Source organism: Sceloporus occidentalis, unplaced genomic scaffold, assembly GCF_023333645.1.
Source record: "Sceloporus occidentalis isolate IW3139 unplaced genomic scaffold, rSceOcc1.0.p SCAF_41, whole genome shotgun sequence".
Taxonomy (NCBI): Eukaryota; Metazoa; Chordata; class Lepidosauria; order Squamata; family Phrynosomatidae; genus Sceloporus; species Sceloporus occidentalis.
Window position 1 is genome coordinate 3,752,563 of NW_028317021.1, and position 21,749 is coordinate 3,774,311.

A 21,749-nucleotide genomic window follows, 5' to 3' on the forward strand; every position below is an offset into this window, starting at 1 on the left:
CAGCCCTCTTTGGCAAAGAAGGCTAAAGACCTTATAAAAGTACAAATGCACCCATTACACCATCCTGGCTCTCCCCACTGGACAGGAGAGGAAGGCATGGAAGAACCCAAGTGCTCTTTTTCCTCCTTATCAAAAACGTTAAACCACAAAAAAAGATAAGGCTTATTACCAAAAACATGGCCCCTGAGCTCCACTCCAACAGCAAAGCGAGACAGGGCCCTTATCAGCTTTGTTTGAAATGGCTTTGCCTGGGTGTCCGCTATAATGTGTGGATCGCAATATAAACAGCATTGGTGGTGTATTATGGTCGTTCAAGTGTTTGTTGTATTTCATCAGCCTCTTGACATAACAAGGTTGGCTTCTCCCTTTGTCGTCAAGTAGATTTCTTCTCATCCTGTGGCAGGTGCTTTTTAATATATATATATACATAGAGAGAGAGCGTTCCCAGAGTTTTCTTTGTCATTCAACTGTCTTTGTCATTTGAAAATTCTGTTTGTCATAAGGCGTGTTGACTAGCTATGATGACAAGACCTTCTTGGCGGCACCAATGCACCTGAGCACCGAGTTGTGCTTTTATAGAATCACAGAGTTGGAAGGAACCACTAGGGCCATCCAGTCCAACCCCTGCCCTTTGAAAACTTTTCATCTGAGCATCCTACTAAAAGGGACCAGAACTTGGACAGATTAATGTCACATACTATCCAGTGACTTGGACTGCAGAATTAAAACGCTTTGAGCCCACTGTAACCGCCATGGCTCAATGCTCAATGCAATTCTGGGCTTTGTAGTTTCGTGAAAGATTTCGCCTTCTCTGTCAGAGAGCTCTGGCATCGCAGCAGACTACAAATCCCAGGATTCCATAGGATGGAGCCACATATTTTAATACAGACAGTTCCTCTCTGCCCCAAAGTGACTCACTCTAATTTGTCTGTTTTAACTATTTTTAAGCTGTATTTTTTAGGGTTATTGTTTTTGTTTATGGTGGAGGTATAGGGGATTATGTATTGTGGGTTTGTTTGTTTTTATGGTGCGTTTTATTGTACTCATTGTGCTACTGTAACCCATCTCGATCCGTAGGGCGAGGCGGCATATAAATTATTATTATTATTATTATTATTATTATTATTATTATTGCCGAGAAAGCAGTGTCAGACAGCATTAATTTTTCACTGCAGATGCAACCTCTGCCTTAACATTCCATCCTCTGCCAATGGTCCTCCAGGTGTTTTGGACTTCAGCTCCCAGCAGCCTCAGCCATCTTTGCCAGTGTTCTGGTATTCTGGGAGTTGACGTGCAAAACATCAGGAAGGCCAGACTTTGGGAAGCACTGCTCCAAGCATTCCTCCTTCTGGTCCAGTCATACTCCAAAGTGCAGATTTGAGAGAAAGAAGGAAAATAAGCCCCACCATCCTCCTGTGTATCTGGCCCCACTGAACTTGGTCTCTTCCCATTGGTCACCAAGCAGCCATTCCACGAAGCTGAGGAACCTCATAGCATGAAGAACATGCTTGTCTTCCTTTGCCCTTTTCGTTCATTCTTTTTCCTTTCATATCATCTCGCCAACGATTTCCACTTCAAAAAAATTGATCAGTTTCTGTTCTTCTACAATGGCAATTTTGCAATTAAATGCATCTGAGGAAGTAGACTGAAGTCTATGAAAGCTCATGCTGCCCATTGCTTAGTCTCAAAGGTGCTACAAGATCTCCACACATACTGATTCAACAGACTAACATGGCTATATCTTTGAATTTTGCAATTCAAAATACATTGCAATTATAACAATGACAAACAAAAAAACCATGTCTTGTTTTAATGCAAACCCGCAAATGGAGCCGGTTTGGATTTTTCCTTTTTGGATTTCTCCCCTCTCTTCCCCAAACTTGCGCCTGGACCTCTGAAATTTGCACACCCCACTTTTAGACTGTAAATCTGAGGGCAGGTACTGCCTTGTCTGTTCAAAATATGGCTGATTTATTTATTTATTTATTTATTGCATCTATATTATTAATCCATAAGCCACTCATGGGGCCTATACAGCTCGCAGAGCTGGATCAAAAGGTTATGAAGAAAGAGCTCGCTGCAAATAGTTGCACCCACAAAAAAAGGATTTTATTTCATTTTTAATTTTAATTTTTGAAAAATAGATCTGCTCCCTTCTGGGCCAGCATACTTTTTGAGGTGAGAACAGAAACGATTTGGCACGCTCCCGCACAAAAGAAAACAGGGCCATCCCACACGGCGAGGAGCAAAACCGCACCACGTGGCAACCACCTCGCTCCATGAAACCAATCTTTTAGCAGCCACCGGCTTTCAGTTGGGAATGAGGTGTGCCCTTAATGCTTAAACAAACCTGCCTGATTCCTTGGTATCCCCCCAATTTCAAGGGGATTATTGTTCCTTGGCAGTTGACAACGGTTGCACCATGTTTGAAAGCAACAAACAGCTGTGTTATATAACACAACGCGGCTGTTGGAGAAAGCCATCCAATAGAGGTCTTCTGAAAATACTTGGCAAATCAGGTCAATAGGGCCCATCTTGCAGAAAGACCCATATCAGAGGTGAACCTATCATGGGGTTTTCTTGGCAAGAGTTGTTCAGAGGTTTACCCTGAGGCTGCTTGGAGCAGTGTTTCCCAAAGTCTGGCCTTCCAGATGTTTTTCACTGAGAGCATGTGCCTTGACCGAGGTCACCCAGTGAGTTTCCATGGCCAAGCGGGAATCAAACCCTGGTCTCCAGTCGTGGTCCAACGCTCATACCACTATGCCATGTTGGCCCCTCTTAAATTCTACCCTTGCCCAAAGTTTCAGGGCTCTCATCCGAATCCGAGCATCATCTATCATCATGAGTCCCTTTGGCTGCCTTTCTTTTCAAGCAGATGACATGGGTAGGTTTTCAGTAACCTACCCACTCCTTCCAGCATCAGGGGTAGCCCTCTGGATTTCAGAGAGCTGTCTGGCCGGTTACTGCCATAAACCTGGCATTGCCTACCCACTTGTCTCCTCCACCCTTGTAATGCTTGCTGGTTGAGCTGGTACCTCTGTAAATAAAGAATGCATAAAGAATTGCAAGGAGTGACTTAGCAAAGGCTCCCTGGAGCCTCCCTCCAGGTGAGGAAGGAGGAGACACAGAAAAACAATTCCAACGTCTCCATCAGCCCTCTATGATTCATGATAGCTGCTACCTGATGACAGCGATGAAGATGAAGATGATGGTAACACTGATGATGATGATGGTGATGATAATGAGACTCGACCTAGGCTCAACCTCCTCCTAAGACTAGGCTAGGGAAGCTGAGCCTCCCTGATATGTTCTGGCCAAATTGAACAATACATATTATATCTGCACTGCAGAAATAATGCAGTTTGGCTCTGCTTCAACTGCCATGGCTCCATGCTATGGAATGGTAGGAATTGTAGTTTCTTGTGGCACCAGAGCTCTCTGACAGAGAAGGCGAAATATCCCACTGAACTACAAACAGCAGAATTCCACAGCATGACGCCACAGCAGTTAAAGCAGTATCAAACTGCATCATTTCTGCAGTGCAGATGCATCCCCAGGCTCCTGTGTAATTGAATTCCATCAGGAATTATCCGTCAGAAGTGCACTAAATGACCCAGTGCTAAGAAATATGAAAGGTAATGGTTGTCACCGAACCCTTCTGGGAATAAAAAAGGTTTCCTGCAGTCTATCCTATCCACACTTAGACCCAATACACACTAGCTCTTTGCGTCGGCCTGGGGCCAAAACTAGGGCTTGGGCTAGTACATGATTGCATGGCCCACCCATACGTTGCATGCGTCAGTGATGTCGCACATAGTCCGTGTCCAAATGGCACGGCGCACCTGCAATGTTACCACACCGCCCTACAGCGATTGTGGCATCGCAGCTGTGCAGCAAACAGAAGCTGCTTCTGAGTGCTCCTTTTTTTGCTGCACAGCGGTACCACGCCATTTGGTAGCTGCAGTAACGCTGCACAGCAAAGAGAGGCTGCTCCAGCCCGCCTTTTGCAGGCAGTGTGTATTGCACCATACTAGGGAGTAAGTGACACTGTACACATGTGGCCCTTCTGTACTACACAATTATTATTATATGGTCTCCAAGGTGTTGCAAGATCCCTTTGCACTGAACCATGAGTGTTAACCTGGTGTCAAACTGGATTATTTCTGCCGTGCGGATGCAGCCCAAGTCACCCAAGGACAAAGTGTGCCAAGAGATTCAGGGAGACTGAGAGATCTATGGAGACTCAGAGGAAAACCTCAAAAGAACAGAGGAAGGCCAGAAGGTCTTCTACTGAAACCAGTGATGAACTGAAACTACCTATGATTCTATGATTTTATGATTCTACTGTAAACTCTTGAATGAGTAATCCAGCAGCTAGGAAAAGCATCATTTGAGAACAGAGTCACCAAGCTCTAAGGTGTGGAGAGAGTCGAGGAGAAGATGAGGCGGATGAGATAACCAGCTCTCCCAAAATGTCTCTTGGGTGAACCCTTCCTGGGTGGTTTGTTTGTGTATCGCCAGGCCGAGAAAGCTGAATCATGAGATACATGTAAAGCCACATCAAAGGAGCGCATCCCTAATGGAGAAGGAGCCGTTTAAACAGAACGGAGGCAACACCTTCACCGACGGCTGCTGGAGGTTTCACCACCTCTGAGATGAGAAGATGGCCTTAGGGGAGTCCTAACTCTGGCCTTCACATGGCCATAGTGTGTGAAAACTCTGCACGTGGCACCGGATCTCTTGTAGCAACAGAAAGTGGGCCGAATTAGAACAAGAAGGAGATGAAGTTTGGCACAGGCTTCTGCACGTTCTTCTTCTTTTCCCATATTTAATATCTTAACATTTTATACAAACCCTGAAGCAGTTCTTATTCTGATTAGCCATAGCTACAGGGAAAGCTTTTAATAACTGTGCTGTACCGCTTTTATGTTTAAGTTTTTATTGGTGAAGGCTTAAAATTATTTCTGAGTGTATGGTTTGGGTCCAGGTTATATCTCCTCTAATAATCTGCCCCCTACATTCACTTACTTCAACCAGCCAGAACTAGGCTGTAAGTGTCATCTGGGCTACATCCACATAGCAGATATAATCTGTTTTGACACCACTTTCACTGCCATGGTTCAATGCTATGGAAATCTGGGAGCAGTAGTTTGGTGGGGCACCAGAGCTTTGGTCTGGATTCTCCCACAGATACCAAAATCTGGTGATGCTCAAGTCCCATTAAATCCAATGGTACAGTGAAATGGTGTTTCTTATAGAAAATAGCAAAATCAAGGATTTCTTCTTTCAAATTTATATCTTTGGGGAATATTATCAAGTCATGGATGCTTGGATCCACGGATAAAAAAATCCATGGATATGGCGGCCTGATTGTATTTCCATATCTCATTACAGAAGATAGTGTAGTCTACCTCTATATCTCACAGAGCATCAGTTTTAAATCTAAAAAGGATCGCACAGATCTCTTATATGGTTTAACAAGTCAGCTAGACTATTATTATCTTGAAATCGTCTTCTCTGGTTCAAACTCTTTCCCTCATATCACAAAGTCATCATAAACAATAGATTATTGATATAAATGCTTACAATACACTATATACTATGTTGTTCAAATCTACCCATTTCCCTTTCCAGTGTTTTTATTACCAGATACCAACTGGGTCCAAAATACATATAGTGATTAATCAGATAGTTGGAATCAACTTCTCAATGCCTGCCGAAATCTATCTTCTGAACATGAGGCATATGTTAAGCAGAAATGATGAAAGTCAACATTGGAGGATAGCGATCACGGCAACCCGCGTACGTTTTGCTAAGAAATGGAAAGAAAAGGAGATACCGACAATAGTTGATAGGATTATTATTATTATTATTATTATTATTATTTGTACCCTGCCTCTCTGTCTGACACAGCAGGGCAGCTTTATATCTCATTATAAAATTAGTGGACATGTTAGAGCTGGATAAGCATACCTATTGAATTCATAACAGGCCTTTGAAAAAAGTAGAAGGAAGGGGAATATTTAAAAACATTCTCAATCAGTCATAAAATAAAATAAAGAGGAAGGTGGGACCAATGCCGACTGATAAGTCATGATGGTGTGATGAATGGGTTACAGGTGCAGGTACCTGATGGGAACAGGCGAGATGGCACAAGTAATCCTTCCCTGCCATTTTGCCAGCGCATAATGCATTCAACAGTGGGCAACACACAAAGCTTCTGAAGCATTTATTTTACGTCTTAAAATATCAGATTCCTCCTAATGACCAACTTCCTAAAAGCAGCCCTTGGCAATTACGAGGGTCACACCTCCTGAGCGGTTTTGCGCTTGGAGAGGAATTAACTTTAACCACCGCTCCCGACCCGTGCAAAGAGCATTCGGGCTGGCTGAGGCAACTTTATGATCAAATCCAAGACAACTGGGTGCAAAACTGGGATAAAATTTCATGGTCCTCCCTAAAAAAAGACACATGGACCAAGGAGATCTAAGCCTGAGTTTCCTTTTCCTCCTTCCTCCAGTGGCTGGAGAATTCGAGAGGCGAGCAAGCAATTTTTGGGCCACCTCCTGGGGAATAAAGAGAGCTAAAGATCCCCAAAGTACCAATGAAGTAACAGCACAGCCCAACAACTCAGTCCACCTTCTCTAACCGCAGTGGGACAAGATTCGACACATTCCAGCTTCTTGAGAGGAACGTTATCGTCTAAGATCTTAAACTCTTAATATCAAAACGATAGCTAAGAGTTTGACCAGAGAGTCAGGAACATGTGCTATTTTGGAATGCAAATCCCATCAGCCCCAAAGAGCATAGCCAAGGGTAAGACATAATGGGAGTTGCAATTCAATGCTGTCATGCCAAACTAATCTTATCTCTCTCTCTCTTTTTAATGAAATGACCAGTTTGGTTGATGAAGGGAATGCTGTGGATGTAGTATATCTTGATTTCAGTCAAGCCTTTGACAAGGTCTCCCATGATATTCTTGCAGACAAGCTAGTAAAATGTGGGCTAGACAATGAGACTGTTAGGTGAATTTGTAATTGGTTGACTGGCCAAAGCCAAAGAGTGCTCAGCAATGGTTCCTCTTCATCCTGGAGAGAAGTGACCAGTCACAGTGGAGTCCCACAGAGTTCTGTCCTGGGCCCTGTTTGCTATTCAACATCTTTACCAGTGACTTAGATGAAAGAATAGAGGACATGCTTATCAAATTTGCAAATGACACCAAATTAGGAGTAGCTAATACTGTACCCCAGAGGATAGGATCAAAATTCAAAATGACCTGAATACATTAGAATGCTATGCCAGCACTAACAAAATGAATTTCAACATAGAGAAATGTAAGGTACTACACTTAGGGTGAAAAAATGAAATGTGCAGATATAGGATGGGGGGCAGGTGACTTGACAACAGTACATGTGAACAGGATCTAGGAGTCCTAGGGCTCGTTCCCACTATGATTTAAAGCGAATTGCTGATTGGTTTATATGACTGTCATTCCCATTTGAAACCGGTTCTGATCCTACGTTGATCGATTCCTGTCGCAATAAAGCTAGGCAAATGCAAAAAAACCAAGTTTTTCAGACACTGGTTTCCTAGTGGTTCTTTTGAAAAGAATTGATTCCAAAGTGTGTTCAAACAAGTGGAAACGACGAATCTGAATCGCATCATTCTGGATGGGAGGGACTAATGGCAGTTTTTGGCAGATCCACCACTCCCCCCTCTCAGTGGTGCCTTTGTGTTTGTGGTGTGACCTATGGGCGCATGATTATTTTTTTAAATGATAGAAGATTCAATTCATTGATTTTGCAACTACTTGCTATCAGTGAGGCAAGTGGTTGCAAAAACAATGAATTGAATCTTCTATCAATACACACACACACACACACACGCACACACGCACACACGTCAGGTTGCCCGAACTTCCACTTACATCACCAATGATGCACAGATGATTGACATGCATTTTGAAGTGGTGCAGACTAGTGGGGATGACAATCGTGCCAAAAAAGAAGCAATTACAAGGGCATAATGAAAATATCAGCTTTCATAGTGGGAATTACAGGCCTCTTGGAATCGATTTACTAACACAGAGCGAAGGCGAATCACACACCACTTTAAATGTAAGTGGGAATGAGCACCTAGTAGACCACAAGATGAATACAAATCAACAATGTGATGCTGCAGGTAAAAAAGCCAGTATGATCCTAGGCTGCATCAATAGGACTGCTAGATCACAGGAAGTAATAGTGCCACTCTATGTGTGTTCAATTTGTTTCTGTCTTATAGCGACCCTAAGGCAAACCTATCACAGGGTTTTCTTGTTTGCAGGGTGTTGGCTTTGCCTTACCCTGAGGCTGAGAGAGTGTGACTTGCCCAAAGTCACTCAGTGGATTTCCATAGCTAAGCAGGGACTTTGCAGTCAAGGTGGGGTCAAGACGAATTATTTCTGCAATCTATAGATGCACTCATACATCCTTCCGAGATCACAGCACTGATCTTACTAAATGGCTAGCTAGTATGTATAAGAGCTGACCTGACCTATCTAAAAGAAATCTCTGCAAAGAGCTGACACTGTGAACTCTCCAGATCAGCATCACAACTTGGGTGGTTGCGTTCTCAGAGGCGTGGCTCTCTTCTGGTTTGCTGGCATTCTTGGACACCCAGGTTTCTAATGCCCTGGGAGTAAAACACGGCCCTGATTAACATTATGAAAACCCCAAAGAAAATGAGCACTCACTTAATTGAAGTCAAATTGGTTGATTTTTTCCAACTGTAACAAGGGAGAGGTTTCATGCCTGGGATTTCATGCGCTGCCCCATAGATGAACCAGGAGTGCTGGGGGGGGGGGGGGACATTTTCCCTGGGATTCCCTGCTTGCTGCAAAGATAGTAGAAAAGACGAGAAAAACCCCGGGACCAAATATGACAGCCTGGAGGGTTTGGGCTCAGTGCCGAGGGTGCATCTATGCTGCAGAAATAATGCAGATTGACACCACTTTAACAGCCACCGCTCCATCCTATAGAATCCTGGGATCTATAGTCTGGTGAGTCACCAGCCCTCTTTGGCAGAGAAGGCAAAAGACTTTGCAGAACTACAAACTCCAAGAATCCATAGGATGGGGCTTCAGCACTCAATGTGGTGTCACACTGCATTATCTCTACAGTGTAGATGGACCCAAGCCATGCTCAGCAGCCTGTGGCTGCTGAGCACTGTTTTAGTGCAAGCTTTTTGGGAAGGAGTGCAAAACATGGGATGCCCCAGACATTGTTCAACTGCAACTCCCATCAGCCAAAATCCAGAAAAGCCAATGAGGAGGGATGCTGGACACCACAGACTGCATCAGTACTGCAGAAATAATGCAGTTTGACCTTACTTTAACTGCCATGGCTCAATGCTATGGAATTTGGGGATTTGTAGTTTGTTGCGGCATCAGACCTCTCTGACAGAGAAGAAGGCTACGTATCTCCCAAACCCACAAATCCCAGAATCCCATGGCATTGAGCCATGTCAGTTAAAGTGTTGTCAAACTGCATTATTTTCACAGTGAAGATGCAGAATAACTAATATTATTTTTTATCCTGATGATGTTTCAAGGGAGACATATTCCCTATCCTTGCTTTAAGGGTTTCCCCCCATAAAGTATGTGTTGTTCTGCACATTTGGGGGTTTAAAGGGAAGGCCACTAGCTTCTGAATCTTTGTGATGTTCTTCTCGCTACTGATGTTCGAAAGTTGGAGGGGCATGGTATAACTAAAAATAAGACATCTCTGGGGATAAGGGATTGCAAATGTCATTAAGGACCTCATTTAATTCCTTTCCCCAACAGTTCAAACCCTAGAGAAATTGGAATTAGGGTGGAAAGCATTCGTATGGAGAACAGGTATGTTTTTCTCCCTTGAGAGAATGAGAATTTGCTTTCTGCATCTGCACTGCAGAATTAATGCAGTTTGACGCTGCTTTAACTGCCATGGCACAATGCTATGAAATTCTGGGATTTCGGGTTTTGTGAGAGATATTTAACCTTCTCGGTCAGGGAGCTCTGGGACCACAACAAACTGCAGATCCCAGAATTCCATAGCATTGAACCATGGCAGTTAAAGTGGCATCAAGCTGCATTAATTCTGCAGTGTGGCAGCAGCCTGGGTCTTAGCTTTAAAGGCCTAAATGGGTTATGACTGCTAAGAGTTTTAAGCTTTTAATCATGCTTAGGCGCACTGATATCCACATTCACTTGAACTGTACTTTATGAGGGTGACCCTCTCTTTGTTATTAATGATATTCTGACTTTTCTCCAAAGACCCCATTTTCTAATCCAGTGATTCCCAAACTTTGGTCCTCCAGATATTTTGGACTTCAGGTCCCAGAATTCCTGACTGTTGGCCAAACTGGCTAGAGCTTCTGAGAGCCGAAGTCCAAAACATCTGGAAGACCAAAGTTTGGGGACCAAATCCTATACATGCTTACCTGATAGCAGGGCTTAGTCACATATAGGCATGCATAGGATTGCTCCACACAACCCTTATTAAGTCACCGATGACTCCATTTTTGCACAGTGGAAATGATGATGATGATGATACCACTTTCCCCCAAAAAATTGGGACTCAAAGTGGCCCACAGTTTAAAAGAACAATACAGTCGGCCCTTTCTATCCATGGATTCTTTATCCACTGATTCAACCATCCATAATTTGAAAAATATTGTGTGTGTGTGTGTGTGTGTGTGTGTGTGTGTTTCAAAAAGTAAACCTTGGTTTTTTGCCATTTTAGATAAGGGAAACCAATTTACTCTGCCATTGGATTGAAAGGGATGTGAGCATCTAATCATTTTTTAAACTTGTATTTTGCATATTTATAGTGTTTTAACTTGGACTGTTTTAGATTTGTAAGCCGCCTTGAGTCCCTCTACTGAGAGGAAGGAAGGGTATAAATAAACATAATGATGATGATGATGATGATGATGATGATGATAATAACCATCATCATCATCATCATCATCATCATCATCTACGGATTTTTGTATCCACAGAAAGTCCTGGAACCAAATCCCAGCGGATACCAAGGGCCCACTGTACGTTTAAAAACATACATAAAGTGGGTATTAAAACAGAATTAAACTATTTCAGTAATAAAACACATCACATATTGAAAGAAAAAATGCTGTTTAAAAAGATTTTAAAAGACTTAAGCTCTTGCATTCTTACATTTGGGTCTAGCTAAACAAGCGCATGCCCATCTTTAACAGAGACGGGCTAAAAACAGAGGGAAAGGAGGACCCATTGAAATGGCAGCCAGAGATGTTTGCTGGTCCAAAAAGGACCATGTGAAACATGCCCAACCTTTCTCTTAGTCGCCTGACAGAACAAAAGGCTGCCTTGAGATGTGTTAAAGACTTCTTGTGGAAAGCAGAGCAGGGGGAAGCTCACTTACTGAAAAAACAAGGCTGCTTCCCATTCGGAAAAGAAGGCTCGAGGAGCTGTTTAGAATCTCTGAGATGTTACACCTTGAACCCATCACCACCGTGGCATTATGATGGATGGGGCAGAATAAAGGGTGCCCCGACTGACCCAGGATGCTTTCCTGGGCTCTCCGAAAAAGAGAGAGAGGAAGAAAGAGAGAAAGAGATTCCGATTACCTTTTGAAAGATCAGAAGAATCATTAGGACTCCATTCCGTAGAAAGACAAACATTATTCTTCAAGCCTTTCCCATTCCTCTTACCAGGGAGGCTACCCTTAGGGGGATGTCTACTGCTCAAACATGCCATGACTACATAGGTCAAACCAAACATGGATTGAATGTTGGAATGCAACTTATAGAATCCTAGAGTTGGAAGAGACCCCAAGGGTCATCCAGTCCAACCCTTTGTCATGCAGGAAGACAAAATCAAAGTACTCCCGACAGCCTCTGTTCAAAAACTTCCAAAAAAGAAGACTTTGCCATATACCGAAACAGCGTCTTCTACTATGGAACAGCTTTTACTGTCAGGAAGTTCTTCCTAATGTTGATGTGGAATCTCTTTCCCTGTAGCTTGAACCCATTGTTTTGTGTCCTAGTCATATCAGAGTGCTGAGCGAGACAACCTTATATTTACCAACACTGGTCAGCATGCGCTTTCATTCCCTGGCTTGATCACATCATATACAGTGGGCCCTGCACATTTGCTGGGGTTGGGGCACAGGACCCTCATGAAAGTGGGAAAATCACAAATTAAACCCCCCACTTTTTAAAAAAAAATCTGAGAAAACACCTCTGTATTAATCTCTAGGTCCTCCAGTGCAAAGAGATTATTCACCCGATCTGTGTACCAACTTAAACAGATCTTATTGCATGCCTCTGTGCCCAACTTGACCGCATTGCATACCTGATCTAGACTCCTGGAGTATTTTTCAAAGAACTGGAAAGTATCATTCTTTGAAAAATACACCAGGAGTACAGATTGGGTGCACGATGCAGCCGAGTTGGGCATGGAGGCATGCAATAAGATCCATTTAAACCAGTTTAAGCCAGTGCCCAGATTGGGCGAAAAGAGACGTGTGATAATCTCCCAAGTCTTTGGAGAACACCTGCCAGAAGTTGACCTTAGAATTGCACTGGAGGACCTGCACATGCCTAGAGAAGTTTTCTCTCTAGGAATCTCTGGCGGATACTGACCACATGTTGGAGGACTTAGAGATTCCTAGAGAGAACATATTAATGAAATCAATGAATAAAATAAAATCTGCAAACGTCAAAGCCTCAAATATGGAGGGCCAACTGTACTTCCAAAGAACCACCCCATCGACAAGTGCTTAACCTAACAGGAAACCTTTCACTCCTCCCTTTACCCAGACTACATGAAAAGTTCATATTAATTATGGCCTTTCCTTTAAACATAATGGCTGGCGTCAGCAGATGCAGTTTGATGGGTCTATTCAACTGCCTACGGTGCAGGTGTGAAACGCGATTCCTATCTATCTTTATAATGAGATCTGGCAGTGTACACTCTTCCATTGGTATGGTTAACAAAATTAATAAAGATCAAAAAATATTAATTTTCCTCGAGGGCATTTTCAGGTTTGCCAGGGCTGGGGTAAAAAAGTCAAACAGATTTCTCACCCTCTTCCAAGAGAGAAATTAAATTTCCCTCTCTTGTCTACTTCAGAGTAGCTGCTCACTTTGGATATCCCAGAGTATCCCCTCAACCGAGACACCGATATTAATAGGGCCAGCATTATCAGCCTCCTTTCTCATGGAAACAGGAAGATAGTTTAATGCTATTTTACTACGTGTGTGTGTTGTGTGCCTTCACGTTGTTTCCAGCTTATGGTGACCCTAAAGCAAACCTGTCATGGGGTTTTCTAGGTAAGATTTGTGCAGAGGGGTTTGCCCTTGCCTTCCCCTGAGGTTGAGAGAGTGTGACTTGCCCAAGGTCACCCAGTGGGACAAGCTGGAAATTGAATCCTGGTCTCCAGAGTCCTAGTCCAACACAAAACCCACTGCCCCACACATGCATAATGTGCATAAATGACAACAAGTGTTCAAAAATGCATTCAGGAAAAGGGCCTTTGAAAACAGGGCCAAATTCTGTACAAAAATTAAAGCCTGAGAGAAATGTGCAATATTCACATACACTTGCACATTGTGGTGTGTGTGTGTGTGTGTGTGTGCATGCAAATTTTTACATGGTTATGGGACAAAAAATAAATAAATACATCTCAGAATGCAGGAGAAAATGAATTTAAAACTGGAAACATGAGAAATAAGAGAAACCAAAGGTGATAGATGTGTCCATTCCTAAGCAGTGATGGTGTGACTAATCTACCTTGGAGGGCTGTTGGGAGGATATGGAGTTCAAGAACCAGGCACACCCTTGCCATTTTCTTGGAAGAAGGGTGAGATATTATTATTATTTATAATAAATGCCAAAGGGCTCTCCGGAGAAACAGAGAGCATGAGTTATTTTTTGTAAGCGACCTTGGGTCCAAGGGCTGGTGGAAAAGACAGGAGATCGACATTAAAAGAGGAGGAGGAGAGGTTGTTGTTTCATTTTTAAAATAAATTGTCACTCGGTAGGTTTGGCGTGTTTGGCTAAGGCTTGGGAATATGCCTGTTTCCTTGACATGAAAGAACTCCCTATGATAATATTTAACAGTGCAAGCCTCCACAGGTCTGATCAGAAGAAAGCCCCATTGGCTTCAACAGGGCTTCCTCCCAGGAAAGAGTGGAGACTTAGGTTGGGCAACTGTAATGGGTCGGTGGGGGTACTTTTCAGCCCCTGTGACTCTCTGCGGACTACAGAGACTGGCAAAAATGCCCCCCAAAAGAAAGAAAAAAACCACAAAGTGAGAAGAAGTGGTGCTTAACTGGATTCATTCTGCAGTGCAGATGCAGCCTGGTCCTGAAACTGTCACTCTATGGAAGCATTTTCTTCTCAGTGGCCTAAACCTTATTGCTAGTAAACCCATTGGCCTCATTCCCACTTACAGATAAATTAGTGTACGATCTGAATTGATGGATCGATTCGACAGCGGAGCGTGGTTCCCACTACAGTTGCCCTGATTGCATTTCCCCCCCTCCAAAATAATCCACTTGTGGTTCCCATTCACAAATGAATTGATTCGAATTGATTTGGTTCCAGCCGTCCGAAGGGGAAATTTGAATTGATTCTGATCAGCATGTGGTTCACACTTGCACAGATTCGATTTTTGACGTGGAAAAAAACAGCGTCAAAAAGACACGGGTTAAATCGGTCTAGCGCATGGCCCCTCTCTCGGAATCGCTTCAGTGATTTGGATTAAATGGGAACGAGGGTCGTTTGAATTGGTCCAAACTGATTCACTATCCGGTTTAAAAAGTAGTGGGAATGAGGCCATACGTTTCATTGGGATCGACCTACATGTTGACTCGCTAGTCAACAGTTGATCCAATGGGTCTATTCTATTGGGGAGACGCCAACCAGATCCAAGCTAGTGTCTTTTCTCAAGCAGTTCTCCACCTTGACCAACATTCCCAAGACAGGCCCATCTGGATCTCAGCCCTCCCTCCCACTGTTCCTCTGAGACCATATTTATTAAGTCTTTTCCCTCTTGTAACTCTCCCCCTTACGGGCTCGCAAAGCATCATGCCTCTCAGTTTTCACAGGGCATCTTTGAAATGAGTACAAATGAGTCTGGAATCCAAGGAGCTAGGTTTTCTATTGACAAATGTCTGCATTACGCTGGGTAGATGCAGCTCCTGAACATCTGGTGCTACATAATCCCCGACGTCTTGTGAAGTCTCTGATGCAAATCCCACCTGTGAATAGCATTGCCAAGTTGTCAAAATAGCAATAGGGGACAATCAGAGCAGGGTTGACAGTCTGGATGTGGCTATGAACATGTTTGCGTTCCACAGAAAGACCAATATGTGAAAGGGTTGATTTTGGTTAAGCTATCCATATATTTCTCTGCAAAATGAACATCATGTCCAATTGTTCATAAATTACAACACACACACATTTCTATCTTTACAGAGGGCCCACACCCCAAAAGGCAGCACTATATGGCATCTAGTACAGTCCACGAAAAAGGACAAGCTTCCAACATCAAATAGGGGATGTCCTTTAAGATACAGGACACGTGTCAGCCCTATAAGGGAAAAGCTTTCCGGAGCTCAGATAAGAGGAATCCCTTAGGATAAGGGGCATCTGGCAAACCTACCTTTGTGCAAGTTGTGCACAACTCCCCAGTTTCTCTGGCTCACATGCCTCAAATGCCCACGAGGCATTTGCTGGAATTATATGTGTTATGGAAATGCCATGTGGAGGTGGGCTCATGCTATCATGTTTGGTGGTCATGTCCCAAAGTAAAAAAGTATTGGTTTAAAATACACAAAGAAATGCAGGATATATTGGAGACAAGCTATCCTTGTACCCTTGAATTTTATTTATTAAACATGACTCCTTGTTTGGGATTAGATACTGAGAAAAAATACTGGAGAATGACTTTTAATAACCGCCACCAGATTACTGTTGGTAAAAAAATTGGAAATTAGAGAAAATACCTACCTTGAAAGAATGGTTAGAAAAGGGTATTGAGCTAAAGGAGATGGACAAATTAGTGGAATAATAAAAAATCAATAAAGCACTGGGAAAAGGAATGGAAGCCCATGGTAAAATATTTGAGGTTTGGGACATAAAGGAACTCCGTTATAGATTGCAACAAGATAAATGACATAGGAAAGTACTAAGTCAAGGAGGAATATGTAGTAGTGAAAGGTGAATAAAAAAGAAAGATGACAGACTATTATTTGAGAAAGAAAGTTGTATTTAAGTTGATATGCATATACAGGTATGAGAGCAAATATATGCCAGTTTGAGTCGGTATGCCTATATACATATAATTTAAATAAGTATTAAAATGTGAAAAAGATGGGGTTAGAACAAATAACAACAAACAACGATACGGGTTTATCAAGGATTAAGAAATGCTTAATTTTATACTCTTGTGGGAAATTTGATACATATGATGTGGGCTAAGATCCTTTGTTGAAGATTCTCATGCAGTGCTGCTTGGTTAGTGACATTGTGCAACCAACCATGCAAGGACCTCTCCATGTGCAAGATGCACCCCTGACAGATGCCTATCCAACCTCTGTTTAAAGACTTCCAAAGAAGGAGTCTCCACCACCCTCTGAGGCAGCCCATTCCACAAAAGAATAAGCCAAAGGGCTAAACCGTATCTCCAACACAGTGCTTCTAAATTTCAAACTAAAACCTAGAGTAGAAGCACTGTCCCACTTACATGGAAGTCACCAGCTGTCAATGCCAATATTTTTGGCACTACGGAAGATCTCAAAAGCACAGTGGGAGAAGAGGAGAGTCTTTGCAAGTCTTTGCATAAAGCCTTCTTTGTCGATTCCAACATGTGAATCAGCATGGTTTAGTATGGGTCCAGTGCAGGGTGGCCCAAGCAGTTCAGCATGAGACCCTGAAGTCTTTTAATCCAATCCAAGAAAATGCGCACACAGAGACGTACACGCAGATATCCCCAAATCCCAAGAGAGGGGGATGCTGCAAACAACTTGACTGTTTTTCGAAAGGAAGAATTGGCACAAGATTTTCTCTGCTAAATGCATTCAAATCTTAGCAACAGGTGGGGACCCTTCTCTATTTCACTTTGTCTGAAAACTGCCTGATCCTTGACATGTAATTTTTGAGGGCTCGGGGGGGGGGGGGGGAGATGGAGGGGGATGAGTAGATCTAGTAAGACTCTGATCTTCCTTCATTTGATGTATCAGCTTCTGGCTGTCTGCGGACCAAATAGCACAATTAATCTATGAAGCAGTTAAGCCGGAAGGCACGGATGCTACAGAGGCATTCCGTGGAGAATACTGTACAACGGCTGGGATGGCTTGTTTCTGAGGGCTTTGTCCTTTCCTAGATGCCTTGAATGGAATCAGACCATGGGCCCACCTAAGCCTATAAAACGCTTTCCATTGAGAGAAGGTAAGTGGACTGAGATGGGCAATTGTGTACATGCGTTCTGGATTGAATGGCGGGTGGAAGCTTCTCCATGTCTTCTGTCTCTGTCTGCATCACTACTCAGCTTCACCCAGCAGAAGATCCCATGACAGAGACAGATACAGAAACCAGAGCTTGAGTCCGACCCACATGCCACCTCTATCCCCATATCTGTTATGGACACATGCTTGCAGGACCCAGTTATGCCAGTGACTACATCCATAGTTCATACACACGCTCAACATCTAGATCAATGGTCCCCAAACTTTGGTCCCCCAGATGATTTGGACTTCAGCTCCCATAATTCCTGACTGTTGACCAAGTTGGCTTGGGGCGCCTGGGAGTTGAAGTCCAAAACAAATGGAGGACTGAAGGTTGGCAACCACTGGCCTAGAGACTACATCAAGGAGATGGAGCATATGCTTTGGGAGTTATGCGGCAGTTGCGCAATACTGCCTCCTTAGTGCCTTGTGACCCTGTGCAACCCAGTTTGCATCTGCATGCACAATGTGTACCCAGATACAATGCACATGTGATTCCATGGGCATCCAAATGCAATGTCCATGCAATCCATGCACAATGGCACCCTGTGTGCAACTTCACTTCCGCAGGCTTGAATGGAATCTGGCCAACCTTCATTGGGACAAAAATATTCCATCACGTCTTTCCAACTTCTAAAAAGTGCTGGCGGAACATGGCTTGGACCCAGCTGGGACTTGGGCTGGTGGCTGCCGGCAGTTCGGCAGCCATTTAGTAAGCGATAACCCCCACCTCCATCTTGCATCCCGGCTCTAGCCCAGGAGGTTGGAGCTGGTTTAACATCCTGAGCGATAAGATCCAAATATCAATCACAAAAACACACACAAACACTGTCATGGGCCAGGAGCTGCAGGACTGGGACCTGGAGGAAGAGTCCAATGAGGAGACTGAAGAAAGGACCCCGGCAAGACCCCCCCAGACCCCCTGATACATAAGAACTATCGGCCTGTTTCGCTGCTGCTGTTTTTGGGGAAGGTGATTGAGAGAGCGGTCGCTTTCCAGCTTCAATCGATCTTGGATGAGACGGATTTTCTAGACCCATTTCAAACTGGCTTCTGGGTGGGCTATGGAGTTGAGACTGCCATCGCCTTAGTCGATGATCTCCGTCTGGGCATGGACAGGGGAAGCGTGTCCCTGTTAGTGCTTTTGGACATCTCAGCGGCTTTCGATACCATCGACCATGGTATCCTTCTGGAACGCCTGGGGGAGTTAGGTATCGGGGGCACTGCGCTCCAGTGGTTCCGTTCCTACCTCTCGGGTAGATTCCAGATGGTGCAGCTGGGGGACGTTTGCTCCGATAAGAGGGAACTAACATCTGGTGTCCCTCAAGGAGCTATTCTGTCCCCCATGCTATAACATTTACATGAAACCGCTGGGAGAGATCATCCGGAGATATGGGGCGCAGGGTTATCAGTACGCTGATGACACCCAAATTTGTTTCTCTGTGTCTCCGACTGATGGAGTGACTAGGGATGGCATCTCTCCTCTAAATGCTTGCTTGGAGTCGGTAATGGGCCGGATGAGGGAAAACAAACTCAGTCTGAATCCAGAGAAAACGGAGGTACTGGTGATAGGTTCCCCGGGTCCGGGTGGTGAGATCTGTCATCCTGTCCTGAACGGGGTCACACTCCCCTTGAAGGACTCGGTTCGCAGCTTGGGAGTGCTCCTGGACTTGTCGCTCCAGCTGTCTTCTCAGGTGGATGCGGCGGTCAGGAGTGCTTGTTATCAGCTTCGGCTGATACGCCAGCTGCGCCCCTACCTGGACCGGAGGGACCTTGAAACTGTAGTACATGCTCTGGTAACCTCTCGATTGGATTTCTGCAATGCGCTCTACATGGGGCAACCCTTGTACCAAACCCGGAAGCTACAGCTAGTGCAAAATATGGCAGCGAGATTGGTCACTGGTGGTTCCAGGTCAGACCACATAACACCTATTTTGAAAGACCTTCATTGGCTGCCTATTTGCTTCCGGGCTCAATACAAGGTGTTGGTTATTACCTATAAAGCCCTAAACGGCTTGGGCCCAGGGTACTTGGAGGACCGCCTCTCCCCATATAATCCGCCCCACACACTCAGGTCAGCAGAGAAGAATCTACTAGAGGTCCCAACTGCACGTTATGCAAGGACCTCGCTACGGGCTTTTTCCATCTCGGCCCCAAGACTATGGAATAATCTTCCAGATGAGCTCCACTCCACCACATCTTTAGATACTTTTAAAAAGAACCTTAAGACCTTTTTCTTTTCTCAAGCCTTCCCCCCATGAGATGTTAGTTTAAGTTCCACCCCCTCGGTTTGACGACCTTGTGATGTCTATGGATTTCCCCATTCAGCTAAAACTGTTGTTTTTATTGTTATTGTGATTGTTTTTAGTTACAGTACTGCTTTAATTGTTTTTATCTTGATGTATTTTTCACTTAAACTTGTATGCCGCTTTGATCAAAAATTGGAAAAGCGGGATATAAATAAACTATTTATTATTATTATTATTATTATTATTATTATTATTATTATTATTCCAGACAGGGAGCAACCTGCAACTCTCCCTGTTGCAAAGCAGCCCTCCCTGCTGAAGAGCCTCAGCCAGCTCATCCTGTGGAATTTCAGCCTCAGCCAGCAGGACAAGGGCAAGGCTCACCTGCAGCTGATCAGGCAGAGGACACAGCTGGGGTCCTAAGTCCTCAGTCAAGGAGGAAGAATGAAAGGATCTAACAAAAGATAGAGTTAAAATGCTCAGCCAGGCTGCAGCTTAAGCAATAAGCAAGCTCTGAATAGAAGCAGCTGGGGTCAGGTTATTTAGGAGCTGAGTTGGCCTAAGGAGTTGCTGGAAGTAACTTGCCTGTTTCTTGGTCAACGTTTTTGTTACCAGTTTCTAGACTGCATTCCTACTTCAGACCTCCTGGCTTCTTCAACATTTGAACGATGTTGGTTCCTGTTGACTCCCTTGACTCAGATTGCTTGATTCACACCTTTCTCTTAATGGATTCTCACAGGTAAGGATACTTTCTAGCTGCTTGTCATTCACTGCATCTGCCTGCATTGTCAGTTGGAGGTTCCCTCCCAACCAGGCTGTGGGGGTGTTTGTGAACCAGGACAAATACACACACAAAAAACATATCCTATTCTAATCAACAATATATACCTAAATCTAAATATACTAAACTATATTACTCACCCTCTCCAAATTTCCCTCTTCCTCCCAAAACTAAATCTAATATAACCCACATGTTAGCACCTTTAATGCTAATTAAAATTGACTTCCCACTTCCCAAGCCTAGAAATGTAAATGCTCTGTAGCTTAAATTTCTTGATAAAGTTAACTCATTTTTCATAGAATCCTAGAGTTGGAAGACACCCCAAGGGCCATCCAGTCCAACACCATTCTGCCATGCAGGAACTCTCAATCAAAGCATCCCTGACAGGTGGCCAACCAGCCTCTGTTTGAAGACCTCCAAGGAAGGAGACTCCGCTACAATCCGAGGAAGGAGTGTGTCCCACTGTTGAACAGCCCTTACTGTCAGGAAGTTCCTCCAAATGTTGAGGTGGAATCTCTTTTCCTGTAGCTTGCATCCATTGTTCCGGGTTCTAGTCTCTGCAGCAGCAGAAAACAAGCTTGCTCCCTCCTCAATGTGACATCTCTTCAAGTATTTAAACAGGGCTATCAGATCACCTCTTAACCATCCCCAGCTCCCTCAGTCTTTCCTCATAGGGCATGGATTCCAGGCCCTTCATCATTTTGGTTGCCCTCCTTTGGACACGCTCCAGTTTCTCAACATCCTTTTTAAATTGTGGGGCTCAGAACTGGACACAGTATTTCAGGTGGGGCCTGACCAAAGCAGAATACAGTGGTGCTATTACTTCCCTTGATCTAGACACTATACTTTTTATTTCACTTCTGACTGGTCTCTGGTACATCCAGAAGAGACCATATAACACCGATCCTAAGATCACTCCACTGGCTGCCCATCAGTTTCCAGGCCCAGTACAAGGTGTTGGTTATTACCTTTAAAGCCCTAAATGGCTTGGGTCCAACCTATCTTCGGGACCGCCTCCTTCCATATAATCCTCCCCACACACTTAAATCCTCAGGGAAAAAATCTGTTACAGCCTTGTAAAACAAGGCTGTCTGCAACCTCCCAGAGGACCTTCTCAGCTGTTGCTCCCAGATTGTGGAATGGCCTGCTGGATGAGATCCGTCATATTACCACCCTAAATAGCTTTTAAAAAGCTATAAATACGG